The 17,658-nt window shown below is 45.0% G+C and overlaps 1 long non-coding RNA gene across 2 annotated transcripts in view; it reads left to right on the top strand.

Moving 5' to 3' along the window:
* Window positions 1-6,422: 6,422 nt before the first annotated feature.
* The window catches only part of LOC309565778, a 406,548-nt gene continuing 395,312 nt past the window's right edge, over window positions 6,423-17,658 (top strand). For both annotated transcript variants that reach the window (XR_014225827.1, XR_014225828.1), the window contains exon 1: window positions 6,423-6,541. This is a non-coding gene — a long non-coding RNA (uncharacterized lncRNA). The remainder of the gene's footprint in view (window positions 6,542-17,658) is intronic.

Consider the following 17,658-nt stretch of genomic DNA (forward strand, 5'->3'; position numbering starts at 1 on the left):
GGCTGGGATTTGATATCTATGTTAATGACTACGAGGAAGCCATATACTGACGGAAGTCCACAAGTACAGTGTGGGTCAGAGGTTCAGTTACATTGGTGGCAAGCGGTGGGATGCTTCCTGCAGTCTGGGGCACCCAAACCTCCACCGGGATCCAAGATTGGGAAAGCAGACTTTGGTCGACCCAAAGGAGATATGGACCTGGCATCAGAGTTTGAGGGGGTGCTGCGGATCGCGCTTTCAGTATACCCCAGGATGGTATCTGCGGATCAATACCTGGAGCTCAGGCAGCACATTCGGGTGGAGCTCTGGCTTGGAGCCCTCCAGCTTGCTGGTATATACCAGGGCAAGTGCTTTCCAACCCCAGAGCAACGGGCCAGTGACCAACGGGAGTTGCGGATGCCATTACTAGGAGATCGGCTCCAGAAGCAAAGGGTATTCGAGTTGGACAGGCTGGTCCAGCAGGATATAGAGCTGGACAATCAGTATCGGGCTCTGCAATGGAACGCAGAGCAGAAATATTTAGGAGAGACATCAGAATGCTCTCTGGAAGGATATGACTTTGGTGGCCCTGGATTGCTGTGGGAGAGCCTTACAGATGCGTTTGTGTTTGGTTATGAAGGAGAACCTACCCTTGAGGACCTGCGAGAATACGGAGAGGCTATGCTCCATCTCACAGGGGTCTCAGAGCTTGAACCTGATCTAGAACACTTGCTAAGGAAAGAACAGCATCTGGAAAGGGCATACAGGAAACTGCTAGAACACGTTCAGCAGCATGCCTTAAAATCGGCAGTGGAAACTTCGGAGATTGCAAGTCCCAAAGCTGAAGTGCTGACAACAGGACTAGCCTCTGCCCAGCACCAGTAACATCTTCTGGATTCCACAGACAGGAGATGGGGAATTTCCATCCCCAGACACCACCAGAGATTGGGGATTTAATAGACTTTTCTGTTGAGGAGGAACAACCCGATGAGCCTCCTGCAGAAGAGCTGACTTCAGAGCATGGAGCTGTGGACCCCTACATACAACAATCGGTGGCCCTGAAGGATCTGTGCAAGGCCACTGATGTTTCACTTTACTGCCCAGTGGAACAGCTGGCAGCTGGGCAGAATGCTACTGGTCTCTGCCCACAACAATCAACTCAGCAGGAGCTCCAGGGTGAGAATGTAATCGGCACCTCACAACTGCAGCTTGAGCTGATATCAGTGGATGGGACTGCGGTATTCACTGACAGCAATCTAGCAGAAGAGCTGGCAACAGGGCAGAGTGCTGCTGGCCTCTGCCCCCAACTAATAGAAGATGGATTTCCTGTGGTAGTGGATGGGACTTCGGTTTACACTTACACATCCCCAGAAAAAGGTCTGGCATTGGGACAGGAGGATGTCAGCCTTGTTGAAGAATCACTGGTAGATTTTCATCGAGAAAAAGTGTATGAGACTACAGTCTCAACTTGGATACCCCAGGGATGCTGGGCAGTTGGCCCAGATCCCCAACAGCATGATGGAGTGAGCCCAGCCACCCTGTCTTCTCTCCAGCGACTAAATTGACTCCAGGGAGAAGGACCAGTCCACACTTCTCCCCAGCAGGGGTTGTGTTCTACGAGAGAGGCAGAGGTTGACTGGGTGAGTAACGATCTGTTCCGGACAATTTGTTTTGGGTACTGTGTGGGTGTAGACATTGGGGGACTGGAACTAGGGACTAACTTCAAAGTCAACCAGTTTGGGGTCTCCTTCTGTGTTAGTCTCCTGCCAAAAGGGAAGATATGTGACGTAAGTCACTTTAGCTGGGGGGCTTGTGGAACCCAGATTGCTTTAGGGAGGTTGGGAGATTACTTGTCCAGCTTCTCCAGCCCCTCTTATGTGTAAGTCACCCTGTGTCTATTAGGGGCACAGGGTGACCAAGAACCCCAGTCGGGTCTGCACTAATCAGACTCACTGTTAAACCACACTGGACTCAGCCTTTCATGTCACCCCGTTAATCCTGGGTTCTATATGTGTGGTTTGTGTTGGGGGAGTGAGGGGCTCTTTCACTTGGGACTATAATATTTCTGAACAGTGTCCCTCAGGAAATATATAAAGATATATTGCAGATTGCTAGGCTAATGCATAAAGTGTTTTCATAGACCCTTGCTAGTGGGGTGGGGGTTTGTTATTGTTGAATACCTGCATTCCATTGTTCTATTGTTCATGTCTGCCTTGAGTAAGCTTGTTATAGGATGCGTATGTTTGTGTTGATTGGCTAAGGTGGAGGGGTTGTCAGAGTGTATATCTCCTTGTGCTTTGTGTTTGAATAAACAGTTTTGATCCTGGTTTGAAACTTGTACTGCCGAGTTCTTGGGGTAACTATAGCCAGATTCATGAATCTCGGGTCCCAGAGCTTAGGAAGCAGGTTCTGGGTGGAGATACCCAGACAGGGTGTCCGGATTCCGTCACAGCGTTAACGCTAACTAATGTCACCTGTGACACTAATATAGTGATCAGAAAAAGATCTGTACATTATAAAAGTGACACTGTGACAGGGCAATGAAGGGGTTAACTGGGGGTGATCAGGGGGTGATCAGAGGGTTTAATCTTTATTGGGGTGGTGGAGGGTCCCCTAAACCTATTTGGGATAGAAACTAACAGTCGCTAACGCTAAATGAAGTAACAAGGCACACTATTACAGAAATCAGCAAAACCGCTATATACTGTATATAGTGTGCACTGTGACAGGGGGTGAAGAGGTTAACTGGGGGTGATCAGGGGGGTTAAATTATTTTTCTAACTATGCGGCGGGATCAGATGCTGTCCTAGACTGATGCTTACTAGCATTAACGCTAACTAATGTCACCTGTGACACTAATATAGTGATCAGAAAAAAGATCTGTACACTATAAAAGTGACACTGTGACAGGGCAAGGAAGGAGTTAACTGGGGTGATCAGGGGGTTAAATCTTTATTGGGGTGATGGCAGGTACCCTAAGCCTATTTGGGACAGAAACTAACGGTCGCTAAATTAAGTCACAAGGCACACTATTACAGAAATCAGCAAAACCGCTATATACTGTACATAGTCTGCACTGTGACAGGGGGTGAAGGGGTAAACTGGAGGGTGATCAAGGGGTTAAATGTGCCTATCTAGTGTGGTGTGATGTAGTGCTTGGTGTACTTACAGTACTTACAGTTAGCTGCTCTCTCCTGTCAAGCTGGAACGGAAAAGGACTGCACGAGGAGAGAGCAGCTTTTCCTGTGTCTGTGTTTACAAAACACAGATACAGGTCGGTCTGCCATTGGTCAGAAATGATCGCCAGGACCAGGCCAAAAATCATTGGCCTGGACTTGATGACTGATCGGTCCTGTACCGAATCAGACCATCACGGGGATGGAGGGCACACTCCCACGCGCTCCCGAGCCCTGCTCCCGAGCCCCGCTCGCGAGCGACGTAGACCTACGTCGGTTTGCCTGGGAGGGCCACACTGCCACAGTAAAAAGGCAGCGTGTGGTCGGCAACCGGTTAACTACTTGCCATCCGCGCTACAGCCTATATACGGCTGCAGCGCGGACTCGAATTTTCGGGAGGCCGTTTTTAAACGGCCTCCCAGTGACACGCCCCCCACGCGCTCCCGCGAGCGCGCAGCGGGGAGAATCTGTGTCGGCCGTGTCCCTTGGACACGGCCGATCACAGATCGTGGTGAATGGCCAATCACAGCGGCCATTCACCACGTGATCGGATCATCCAATGAGAGATGATCTCATATGTAAACATATGAGATCATCTCTCATCGCCGGCGCTCCTTCCTCACACGGAGCCTGCAGTGTGAGGAAGGAGGGAGAGCTGCACAGCGCCAGGGACAAAGAGACATGTAATCAGGGCACTGATCACCAGTGCCCTGATTACTACAAGGTAAAAAACATACACAGTGCCCCCCCATCAGTGCCCACAGTGCCCGCCATCAGTGTCCCCATCAATGCCCACAATCAGTACCCATAGTGCTGCCAGTCAGTGCCCATCAGTGCCTGCTCATCTAGGCACTGATAAGCACTGACTGGCAGCACTATGGGCACTGAGTGTGGGCACTGATGGTGCTGCCCATCAGTGCTCATCAGTGCTGCCCATCAGTGCCACCCGTCATTGTCCATCAGTGCCATCCGCCAGTGCCCATCAGTGCCGCCTCTCAGTGCCCAGCAGTGCCGCCCGCCAGTGCCGCCTCTCAGTGCCCAGCAGTGCCACCTCTCAGTGCCCAGCAGTGCCACCTATCAGTGCTCATCAGTGCCGCCTATCAGTGCTCATCAGTGCCCCCTATCAGTGCCCCCTATCAGTGCCACCTATCAGTGCCACCTATCAGTGCCGCCTATCAGTGCTCATCATTGCGGCATATTAGTACCTCCTCATCAGTGCCCATAAGTGCCACCTCATCAGTGCCCATAAGTGCCGCCTCATCAGTGCCCATCAGTGCAGCCTATCAGTGCCCATCAGTGCCGCCTCATCAGCGCCCTTCAGTGAAGGAGAAAAATTTATTTTCAAAATTTACTCACAGAAAATAAGAAAAACTTTTTTTTTTTTTCAAAATTTTCTGTCTTTATTCTTTTTTTTTGTAAAAAATAAAAAACCCAGAGATGATTAAATACCACCAAAAGAAAGCTCTATTTGTGTGAAAAAAATGATAAAAATTTCAAATGGGTACAGTGTAGCATGACCGCGCAATTGTCAGTCAAAGTGTGACAGCGCTGAAAGCTGAAAATTGGCCTGGATGGGAAGGGTGTTTAAGTGCACAGTAGGCAAGTGGTTAATGGCCACTTGACTGGACTTGCCCCCCCCCAGGTCTAAGGCTGCCAGGCCAGCCCTCCCCTTTACACAACATACGCTGTGAAGCCATGCCCACCTAATTGTCTACAGTTATTTTGGCCACAGCCACATGTCTAGTGAGCAGCATGCTTCGAATGACACATTTTTCTTCTTTGATCAATCAGGGTGTGACTCCTAATTTTATTCAAATATTGTAAACTCTGCATTATATAGTAATGTTATTCCATTTTTTTATTTGTTTTTATTTTTTTGCATAAGTGCACATTTTTACACATGGGGTGGTACACTTGGTACCTTTAACCAATTTGTCTTTCCTCCCTGTCCCTTATTTGTCCTGCTATGTTCCTTTCTGTGTGCTTTTGGATTCTCATTTTCTCTTCCTAATTCCATTCCCTTATTCTCTCCCTCCCTTTTTTTCTGTCCGTGACAGATGTCCCCTCATGGATCAATACACTGGTTCTTCCCTTTGTCACTCTGAGTCACAATCGTGGTCTTATCATGCTCAGCAGCTGAGAAGCCTCTTACCTCCCATTTCCACACTTTCTCTGCCTCCCTGTGCAAGTACTCCTCTCCCTCACACCTGCAATGGATACACACAGTGGTGGACAATACTACTCCTGCATTTTCAAGCAGAGAAAAATCTCTGTTGCCAGTGAGCCTGTTACTGTTTAACAGTGATAAGGGATTTGTGTCATTTATTGATCAATATTTCATTTTCACTACGCCTTTGTCTGTTCATTTGATGGATTGGGACGCTGAATAATGGCTTTTCCTCATTGTATTATTTGCCTTGCACTCTACTTTCCTTTTTTCTCTGCTCTTGTGCTAATTTTTACATATATATTAAGAAAAGAAAGTGAGTGTAGTATCTATCTATCTATCTATCTATCTATCTATCTATCTATCTATCTATCTATCTATCTATCTATCTATCTATCTATCTATCTATCTATCATACAGTTAGTGTATTCTTTCATATAACATATTCCCTTTCTAAGAGAGCCTTGGTGTTTTCCTCATTCTCTGTATTTTCATCTTGCACAGTCTATACTAGATGTTACAATATTAGCGGCAGGTGTTTGCATATATCATGGGAAAGGTTACAAGGTCTCTAAGGATATAGGACACCGGCTGCCTTGGTGACAGTGTGAGATGTCAAAGTATGGTGCAAATGTGAGAGCAATAATTGGAGGCATTCTGTGAGGAAAGAACAGATTGCTAAGTGTTTGGGGAAAGTGAGTGGCTGAGGCATAGAGAACATGCAACAGATGCAGTGAAGGAGAGGGACAGAGGGAGTGAATGAAATAAACAGGAAGGAGAAAATGTGAAGGACAGATACAGAGGGAATGATGCTGTGGTAGGAAATTCATCGAGAGCATAGTAGTGAGAGTGTGTGATGCGTTCATGATCTTTTTCACCTACTCGTCATATATTTATCCTGTTCTATCCATATCCCCAGTCCTATCTTTATATTTTCTCCTCCTTTCTTCCTTTCTCAATCCCTCCCTTTTTCCTCATCTCCTTTGCCTCTGTCTCTGGTCTGCTAAAAAATAGCAGCCTTTTAGCTCCATCCAATCAGAGGTATAAGGCGTGAGTAAGACCTTCAGTGGGTGTGGTCTGTCCTGGTACTGATGCTGGCATATTCTCCATTGCTGTGATACAGGGAAGCAGCAGTGTCGCCTTTTCTGAACAATACATAGGCCTGCAAATACATCTAAAGGATTCGTCCCCGTTAGACTGAAGTCCTTCTTTGAATCAGGTACATTTAAAAAGGAATGGATAATTAATCAAGGATTTGTGTAGTATAGAAAATAAGTATTTTGCCTTATTTCACAGTGCTAGGATTTAGGATGGTTGCTTCATTGTTATTTATTGTTTTACTGCAAATAGGCAGGCATGCAGATTATATTGGCTGAGTGGTTCTAGAGAAAAGGCTGAAGACAGAGCTGCGAGTGAAAAATTGTCTGCATCGTCAATTGCTAGGCCAAATACCTAACCAGTCCTTGAACAATTCTGGGATCCTGTGTGAAAAAAAAAAGAATTTATTTTTTCATATAGGTATATATGCACAGATAACAGATTCCCCAGGGTGCACAAAGGAGATTATGTAGCTGAATCCTAATAAAAGCTGCAGGTAATAAAGAAAATAGAAATAGATTGTGTATATTGTAAGTGTTTTCCCTTATTTAAATTGAAATAAGGTTGCTATGACATTTTACCTTTCAAGAACCTTGAAAGATATAATCTGTGTTGAAGAATTTGATCATTATGAATAGGAACATACTGGCTAAGCAAGCAATATGTATGTATGTTTTTGAAGCCATTTTTGCTTACATCGATTAAGGTGTTATGCTCATTTGTGAGAACACTGCACAGTTCTAATAGGTAATGAAGAATGCTGCATTAAACTCTAAATATTCAAATTGATACCTATTGTCTTGTTGTGAAGGATAATGTGGAATTACTGTATACCTATCTGGAATTTGCCTGGATTTCTGCAGTCTGTTTTTCCAGTGAGCTGAGCTTATTTGCATGATAGCTTGTAGTAATATTGTAGGTAGATGTAGCATTATTTAGAATAGCTACATTACTATATCTTTGCAAATTATTTTCTCACCTATCAATCTTGTTCACCATGTAGCAGAAGTAATAAAAAAATCTAATGACATTAAAGTAGCTAGTCTAAAAAAATAAAATAAAGATAAAATTATGTGTGACAAACAGTCCTTTTAAAATGTATCCTTTATGTTGGGGATCACACATTTATTTTAGCGTTATTTAACCAAAGTTGGTAAGCTAGAGGATCCCACTGACATAATTATGTGTGCATGTATTTGTATTTAAGTTTGATCCCAATAGTATTTTTCTTGAGACTATGAGTGGGACAATATATTAATATATATATCAGCGATTTATATTTGACCAGGTCATAATGTTACTGGAGATTACTCTACACCCTTTTTTTTTTTTTTTTGGCAGTTTGTAAGGTGAAGTTGTCCAGTTTCCTTACTACTAACTGATCTGCTTATCTGCTACATACTTGTAGTATGTTGATTGAAAAGGAATATGAACTGCTCAACTGTTCATATTCCCTTGTAATATTGATTTTATGTAGTCTTCGTATTGTTTGCTGTACCCCATAGCACATAGTGCAAATTAATACATTTGGAAATGTAATTTTGCAACTGTAGCATATTTATTTTAAAAATATTGTTATATAAATATGATAAACAGAGAAAATATTCTGGATTCATTTTAGTCCATGTAATGAAATGCATAAAAATATTTTGTTTAATGTTGCTGTTTATTTTTGATAAGATTAAGGCTGTTACATATGGCTTATTGTCTGTGCTTTCAATATAAGAACAGTGCAGAAAGGCAAAGCACAATCGTTTTAGTTTTTATGTTTAAGCCATGCTTTTCTCTGTTCTATATGGCAATAAAATGAATGGCTTTGTGGTTTGCAATGTTATGTACACCATGGAACCTCCTAGCAGTCATGGACAATGCCAAGAGTTGTGTTTAATTATGCTTATAATTAATGATGTGTATATAGAAAATAAATCAAATAAGTCAAATTTTAACTCTACCCATTGTTCTGTAAAAATGCCAGTAGGTAATTATTAAAAAAAAAAAAAAAAAGAGAGATAATTGGTTTATTTATTACACTGGCTGTAACACCAGGGCATGGAAATGTTGCAGCTGTGATGTTTGACAGCCTTTGGTGCAGTTTATAGGGGGAGGCAGCACTGGTAGAGACAGGGAGAGGGAGAAACATAAGGAAAAGGGAGAATAGAGATGGGGGAGGGGAGACACAGACAAACAGGGAGAAACAGACATAGGACAAAGATTGGAGAAAGAAAACCCAAGAGACCCATATGTTTTGGGAGGAAAAAAATACAGAATGAAATTATAAAAGTAAAATAAAAAAAGAGAGGGAAAGGGAAAAGACGCAGGCAAGAAAGACAGATGAAGGCAGTAGGAATAAGGTGGGTGACTGAAACACATCAATCTAAAACACCAAACAGTTGCACATCAAAATACATCCTATACATACCACTTACTGTGACATTGATTATCCATTATTATATTCAATGTTGCAATCCAATATTTTTGTCTAGGTACATATGTTTTGTGAGTTCATTTATTGGTTATTATATATTTATCATGTCCTCTGTATCTTTGTGGTTGCAAGGTATTTATGTAAGCAATCATAATTTATGCAAACATAAAAATGCAGGTGTAGAGGTTGTGCAGGTCACAAGATTTTGCCACATCTGGTCACAATTTCTAGTTAAGACATTTAATCATATTTCTTTAACACTTCATGAAAACACAATTAACCTTTTCATGTTGATAAGAATATGTAGTACTTGGCATATAATATTTCATTTTCTAAATTTAACAGAATTATTATGTACAATCTCGTGACTGGCAGGCATTTTCTTGTCAAATGTAATTTGAAGGAATATTATTCCATCATAATCACGGTTTAGTCAATAAACAGCAAAGGAAGAAAACAGTAAGTTCAAAAGACAGTAAGACTATTAGTATTATTATTATACAGGATTTGTATAGCGCCAACAGTTTGTGCAGTGTTTAAAAAAAATGAAGACAGACATTACAGTTCCAATAGAATTTGGTACAAAAGGAATCAGAAGGCCCTGCACGTTAGAGCTTTCAATCTAAAAGGGAAGGTCAATTGATACAAAAGGTAATACCTGTGGGGGATGAGCTGATGGAGAACGTGAAACAGTGTTATTAGTTAGTAGCCGGATAGGCTTCTTTAAAGAGAAGGGTTTTCAGGGATCGTCTAAAGATGGGTAAGATTAGGGGACAGTTGGACAGATTGAAGTAGAGAGTTCCAAAGGATGGGAGAAGCTCTGGAGAAGACTAGCAACCACTTTGCAGGTGCCACACCAATACAGATACTGACCTGTTGCTATGACTACTACACTTTTTACTTAGCGCTTTTCAACCTGGCATATTGAATATGTTAATATTAAGTCTTGCAGCAGTGTTCCTTGGTTGTCACTAGATGTTTTTAATTGTCTTTTTATTTGCAGTGGTAGTCAATTGTCACAATGTATCCAGCAAAAGTGATAGTAACTCCAGCTGCCAAATCATACCAGACAGCAAAGTTTTTCTTGTTTGTTTGCCCTTGTCTGTTGAATATGTTTTTCGTATTTTAATGAATGTAACGGCTAGTGTGCAAGGTTTTATCAAGGGCAGAAATGTAAACATGTAAACTTTAAGAGCTTTTCTTTTTGCAGCTGGCAGAGTGGGCAGACATTTCTACAACTTGACTAGAAATGTACTGGAAATATCCATGCTTTCTTTGCAAGTCTCCAGTACTAAAGGCAACAGTGGAGACACCAGTTGTAATTAATGATTGATTTGAATAGGTCATAATAAAGGACTGCTCGATATTTGAATGCAACACATACCAAACTATATTTTAACTCATGTTGTCTATAATATATATATATATATGTATATGTATATGTATATATATATATATATATATATATATATATATATATATATATATATATATATATATATATATATATATATATATATATATATATATATTACCTGCACCACCATATTTAGTCTACATCAATCAGTTAGTGCCATTCCAGTCAGTAAATCATCTTTAAAAATCAGGAATAGAGGCTTGGCTATCACTAAGCTAAACTCCCTAAAGACTGTAACCAGGACCTAGTGAATTATTTATATTTACCTTTTCTAGTCAGTTTTGAACCCTTATTCCTGACACCCACAAGTGTACTACTCTTACTTTGGTATTTGCACTACTGCTTTGTATATTAACCACTTAAGCCCTGGAAGATTTTACCTCCTTCCTGACCGGGGGGTATTTTGCGATTCGGCACTGCGTGACTTTAACGGACAATTGCGTGGTCGTGCGACGCTGTACCTAAACGAATTTGACGTCCTTTTTTTCCCACAAATAGAGCTTTCTTTTGGTGGTATTTGATCACCTGTGCGATTTTTTGATCATGCGCTATAATCAAAAAAAGAGCGACAATTTTGCAAAAATAACAATATTTTTCACATTTTTTTATATGAAATTCCCCCCCCCCCAAAAGAAAATGTAAAAATCAAAATTTAAATTTTTTTTACATTTTTGGCCAATTTGTTTTCTGCTACCTATGTTTGGTAAAAAAAAATCGTTTGCGCAAAAGTTATTGTGTTTACTAACTAAGGGAAAGATTTTTGTCATTTTTGTTGTTTTTTTTTTAGAACGAGTAATGGCGGCGATCTGCGATTTTTTTTGTGGGACTGCGACATTACAGCAGACAGATCGGACCCTTGACTGACATTTTTGACACTTTTGGGGGTACCAGTGACATTACTACAGTAATCAGTGCTATACATATGCACTGTTACTGTAAAAATGACACTGGCAGAAGAGGTTAACTTTATTAGAGCTGCAGTGACTATGTGTGTCCCTAGGGGCGTGCTTCTAACTGTGCAGGGATGTGGCTGTGTGTGTAACAGCACAGATCAACGGTCCTACATAGCAGGACCGTTAGATCAGTGCTTTTACACAGGGAAGAATGACAGGCAGCTTTGTTTACATTAGCCGCTTGCCTTTCTCCCTTCACAGCGGACGATCGCGAGTGACCGGCGGACATCGGGTCCGCCGGTCACATGCATGGAGGTGTCCGTGAACGAGCCGAGGCGGGAGCGCGCCTCCGGCGGCGCGCTCGCCCGCTATTGGCTCCCAGGCTAGTGACGTACCGGTATGTCACTTTGCCTGGCCGGGGCTGACCGCCGCAGTATATGTACTTGCGGCGGTCGGCAAGCGGTTAAGCTCACCTTTTTTGTGCATATACACTAAAAAACATAAAGGAATAAGTGCTACAATAGCATAATTAAAGAGTAGCTCCACTTTTGTGAGAAAAACATTCCCCTCTGGGTGATCAATGTACATTGTAGGGATTTTACCAACCTTTTTTTCAGATTTCTACCTTGTTATCTTGAAGTAATAGCTGTGTGTCCATGTGCAAAATTAATGTGAATGGAAGTGATTTTTATAAATATTAATCAGATGCTGCACTTGCAAGGCTCTAATGGGGATAGTGACAGGGTCTGCATCCCGTTCAATGTGATTTCTCTTGATATTTTTGTTGCAGGAGCTGCCAGAAATCTCATTTGTATTTTAGTGCAGACTTCTAGGAAAATCTGTAGGTGAATCACACAAGCAGGAAATGACATATCAGGGGGCGTTCTGTACACCATCTGTTTATTACACTGTTCTGTAAACCATCTGTTATACATATTGCATTTTACAGGGCTGCAGATTAAAAAGGAAAGGGAACTTTTATCAACATTCAATTACAATATGACTTGTGTCACAATTGTATATGCTTTTTTTTTTTTTTTTTTTTTTTAATTTGCTATTTTTTCCAAAGAAAGTGGGAGTTACCCTTTAAATATGCCTATGGAAAAAAAGCTTAGCGTGCAACCCACAGCTTATCATGTCTGACTTGACAGAGGCATGAGTTAGGAGCTCTATTTTGCTTCAACAATATCAATTTTGATTAGTAAAATTCATTATTTCTATATTCTTGGGAGGCAAATGCTGACTGGGGGTATGTTTTACATTTAATTTATTCTCTGGAGCAGAGGAGTACTTGGGGAATCTATCTCAATTGTTTAATTGATCTTATTCAAGCCTGCTATTTAGTCAATCTGTTAATGTTAGTGGAATAGATTGACTTTAGCTAATCTTTTACCTGCTAGTAGGGTTGAGCGGACACCTAGATGTCCGTGTTCGACGGGTTCGGCCGAACTTTAAAAAAAAGTCCGGGTCCGTGTCCCGGACTTTTACCGAACTTTTCCCGGACACCGAACCCCATTGAAGTCAATGGGGACCCGAACTTTAAGGCACTAAAATGGCTCTAAAACACCAAAGGAAAGGGCTAGAGTGCTGCAAATGGCAGCAAAACGTAATTAAGAGCATGGCAAGTGCTCTGCAAACAAATGTGGATAGGGAAATAACTTAAAACAACAAAAAAAAACAGAAAAATAAAACAATGTTCTTCTTCATCTCTGAAGGACGAGGCCCATATGGAGTAGGAGGGAGGTTGAGGTGGTGGTGGATGTGGCGGTGACATAGGCGTGCGCACAGGGTGTGCTGGGTGTGCCTGGGCACACCCTAATCACCTAGGGCACATAGCATTGCCAGTGAGGAGATGGGAAAGATCTCCCTGGGACCTGCTCTGCTCTATTTCTCCTTGCCTACAGGTACATGGCCCCGATACATTACTCTCCCTGCTGGCAAACACATGCATGTGTATTTCAACTTTGGGGTGCACACCTTAATGCAATAGGCTGCGCACACCTATGGGCGGTGTAGGTGGAAGCGGCGGTGGAGGAGGACCAGGGCCGGATTAACAGCATCATGGGCTTGGTGCTGAGGATTTTGAAGGGCCTTAAGGGCCGTGCCTTGCCATGCACCCAGAGGAGGAAGGGTGCAGCCATGCATGCCTAATTCAACATGGGATGCTGTCTCTGAAGCCCATAAACACATCCATGCATCGCCAACTGTCCCTCCTTGTCCGGCCTTCACGCTGTGTGGGGAGGTTCTGAGGGTGCTGCCTGGGGAAGCGAGCATAGAAGCCAGACTTCTGTGTTTACAAGTGACAGAAGAGCGGTAACAGTGAATATGGCCAACCCGGGGCCTATATAAAAGGTAGGGGCCTGGAGCTGCAGCTCCAATAGCCCCTACATTAATCTGGCCCTGAGGAGGAGGACGAGGTAGCCAACACTGCTTCTTTTCAAAAATTTTAAATGAGGGTACACCCCAAAAGAGTGAGAAAGAGCAAAAATGGAACAATGGGTGGGTAAGGTCGGTATCCATTGCTATTCTGCATAAGGTACGGAAAAGTCCCGTGGGATCCATGCCTGGTTCATTTTAATGAACGTGAGCTTGTCCACATTGTCTCTGGACAGGCGGCTGCGCTTGTCTGTTATAACGCCCCCAGCCGTGCTAAATACCCGTTCAGATAATACACTGGCTGCAGGGCACGCCAGCACCTCCAAGGCGTAAAGGGCAAGCTCAGGCCATGTGCCCAATTTGGAGACCCAGAAGTTGAAGGGGGCAGACCCGTCATTCACTACATGTAGGCGTGTGCACACATACTGCTCCACCATGTTGGTAAAATGCTGCCTCCTGCTAAGACGTTCCATCTGAGCTGCTGGTGCTGCTGTTTGTTGTGGCGTGCTGACAAAGCTTTTCCACATTTCGGCCATGCTAACCCTGCCTTCTGAGGTGCTGGCGGTGCCCTGGTTGCGTTGGCGACCTCCTCCTCCTCCTCCTCTGCCTTGTGCTTCCACTGTGGCCCCGCTGTCAGATGGGAATGCCAGCAGCATGGCGTCTACCAGCGTGCGCTTGTACTCGCGCATCTTGCGATCGCGCTCCAGTGAGTGAATTAAGGACGGTACGTTGTCCTTGTAACGGGGATCCAGCAGCGTGGCCACCCAGTAATCAGCACAAGTTAGAATGTGGGCAACTCGGCGGTCGTTGTGGAGACACTGCAGCATGTAATCGCTCATGTGTGCCAGGCTGCCCAGAGGCGACGAAAGGCTGTCCTCTGTGGGAGGTGTATCGTCCGTGTCCTCTGTATCCCCCCAGCCACGCACCAGTGATGGCCATGAGCTGGCCTGGGTGCCACCCTGCTGTGAACATGGTTCCATCTCCTCCTCCAGCTCCTCCTCCTCCTCATCCTCCTCATCCTCCAGAACTGTGCCCCTGCTGGACAATTGCGTCCCTGGCGTTTGCGTGTGCAGGAACCCACCCTCGGAGCCCCTTGCGAATGACTGCCCTGAAAGCCTTGGAAATGTTACCTCTTCATCCTCCTCCTCCTCCTCATCCTGTGCCACATCCTCTTCCATCATCGCCCGAATTGTTTTTTCAAGGAGGCATAGAAGTGGGATAGTTAAGCTGAGAACGGCGTCATTGCCACTGGCCATGTTGGTGGAGTACTCAAAACAGCGCAACAAGGCACACAGGTCTCGCATGGAGGCCCAGTTATTGGTGGTGAAGTGGTGCTGTTCCGCAGAGCGACTCACGCGTGCGTGCTGCAGCTGAAACTCCACTATGGCCTGCTGCTGCTCGCACAGTCTTTCCAGCATGTGCAAGGTGGAGTTCCACCTTGTGGGCACGTCACATATGAGGCGGTGAGCGGGAAGGCCGAAGTTACGCTGCAGCGCTGCCAGGCGAGCAGCAGCAGGGTGAGAACGCCGAAAGTGCGCACAAACGGCCCGCACTTTCTGCAGCAGCTCTGACATATCGGGGTAGTTTTTAAGGAACCTCTGCACCACCAAATTCAGCACATGCGCCAGGCAAGGGATGTGCGTCAAACCGGCTAGGCCCAGAGCTGCTATGAGATTTCGCCCGTTATCGCACACCACCAGGCCGGGCTTGAGGCTCGCTGGCAGCAACCACTCATTTGTCTGCTGTTCCATGCTCCTCCACAACTCCTGCGCGGTGTGTGGTTTGTCCCCCAAACAGGCAAGTTGTAAAACTGCCTGCTGTCGTTTACCCCTGGCCGTGCTGAAGTTGGTGGTGAAGGTGTTACGCTGTCCGGATGAGGAGGCGGTAGAGGATGAGGAAGCGGAGTAGGAGGAGTTAGGAACAGGAGGCAAACTGAAGCGCCCTGCAATCCTCGGTGGTGGAAGGACATGCGCCAAATTGCTATCAGCCTCAGGCCCATCCGCCACTGCATTTACCCAGTGTGCCGTTAGGGAGATATAACGCCCCTGACCGTGCTTACTGGTCCACGTATCCGTAGTTAGGTGGACCTTGGCACAGATGGCGTTGCGCAGTGCACACCTGATTTTTTCCCCCACTTGGTTGTGCAGGGAAGGGATGGCTTGCCTGGAAAAGTAGTGGCGGCTGGGCACGACGTACTGTGGGACAGCCACCGACATAAGGTTTTTAAAACTGTGCGTCTCCACCAGACGGAATGACAGCATTTCAAAGGCCAATAATTTTGAAATGCTGGCATTCAGGGCCAGGGATCGCGGGTGGGTAGGGGGGTACTTCCTCTTCCTCTCAAGTGTTTGGGAGATGGAAAGCTGAACGCTTCCACGGGACATTGTGGAGATGGTTGTTGGTGACCCAGGTGGTGGTGTTGCTGACAGATCGTCTGTTTGCGGGGTGGCAGGTGCCGGTATCACTACAGATGTGGCTGGAGCGGCCGAGACTGCAGCAGAAGAGGAAGCAGGATGAGCCAGAGACGTTTCTTGGTTTTGAAGGTGTGTACTCCACTGCAGCTCGTGCTTTGCACTTAGATGCCTGATCATGCAGGTTGTGCTCAGGTTGAGAAGGTTCATGCCTCGCTTCAAGCTCTGATTGCACAGGGTGCAAACCACTCGTGTCCTGTCATCAGCACATTTTCTAAAGAACTTCCACGCTAGAGAACTCCTTTGAGCTGACTTTGGTGCGCTCGTTCCCTTGCTGCGTTGGGCAGTAGCGGGCGTAGTGTCTAGGGCACGGCCGCTCCGCTTCTGCACCCTGCTCCCTCTTCTGCTGTGCTGGTGGCTCTGTGCGACCACCGCCTCTTCCTCCAAACTACTCAGTTCACCTGCATGACGTTCATTCCATGTGGGGTCGAGGACCTCATCGTCCTCCACATCATCTTCCACCCAGTCTTCACCCCTGCCCTCCTTGTCGGTCTCCACAATGCTGAACGCCGCAGCAGTTGGCACCTGCGTTTCGTCATCATCGGAGACGTGCTGCGATGATCCTTGCATGTACTCATCTTGAGGAATAAGTGGTTGGGCATCGCTGCACTCAATCTCTTCCACTTCTGGGGCAGGGCTAGGTGGATGGCCCTGGGAAACCCTGCTGACAGAGTCCTCAAAAAGAATAAGAGACTGCTGTATGGCTTGGGGCTCAGACTGCTGGCCTGATTTGCAAGGGGGTGAGGTGAAAGACGGTTGGACATTGGCTGCAGGTGCCAACTCTGACCTTTCTGCAGTAGACTGGGTGGGAGACAATGTGAAGGAACTGGAGGCACTGTCAGCAGCAAACCAATCTACTATCGCCTCAACTTGTTCTGGCCTCATCACTTCTAGGGGCGTTTGATGCCCTACCAAATACTGATGCAGGTTCTGTCGCCTACTCACACTTGAGGAAGGTGTTTCACTTGTGCGTGTAGCTGGCACAGATCGACCATGTCCTCTCCTTGCAACAGGAGCTCTACCAGCAGCACCACGACCCAGGCCACGGCCCTTATTTGACGGTCTCCTCATATTTCTGTAATTTAAGATCTTGCCCTAGAAAGGTTTTTATTGAATAGCGGAATAGAAAATATGATCCAAAAAAAGTGTATGTATATCACACGTACACAACCACACTAGGCCCCAATTACTATTGTTTGTACCCCTAAAAGGCTAGATGAGGAGTAGGGGGAGTATGGAACAGGCAGCACCCTCAAACCTTCAGAAGTATGAGATGAACCCCAACAACTTGGAAAGGTGGATCTCTCTCACACGTACCGACACAGACTATCCCGCAATTCAATTGATCCTCAAAGGTTTTTATTGAATAGCGGAATAGGAAATATGATCAAAAAAAGTGTATGTATCTCGCACGTACACAACCACACTAGGCCCCAATTACTATTGTTTGTACCCCTAAAAGGCTAGATGAGGAGTAGGGGGGGTATGGAACAGGCAGCACCCTCAAACCTTCAGAAGTATGAGATGAACCCCAACAACTTGGAAAGGTGGATCTCTCTCACACGTACCGACACAGACTATCCCGCAATTCAATTGATCCCCAAAGGTTTTTATTGAATAGCGGAATAGGAAATATGATCAAAAAAAGTGTATGTA

This window comes from Pelophylax lessonae (assembly GCF_965119305.1).
Source record: "Pelophylax lessonae genome assembly, chromosome: 10".
Lineage (NCBI taxonomy): Eukaryota > Metazoa > Chordata > Amphibia > Anura > Ranidae > Pelophylax > Pelophylax lessonae.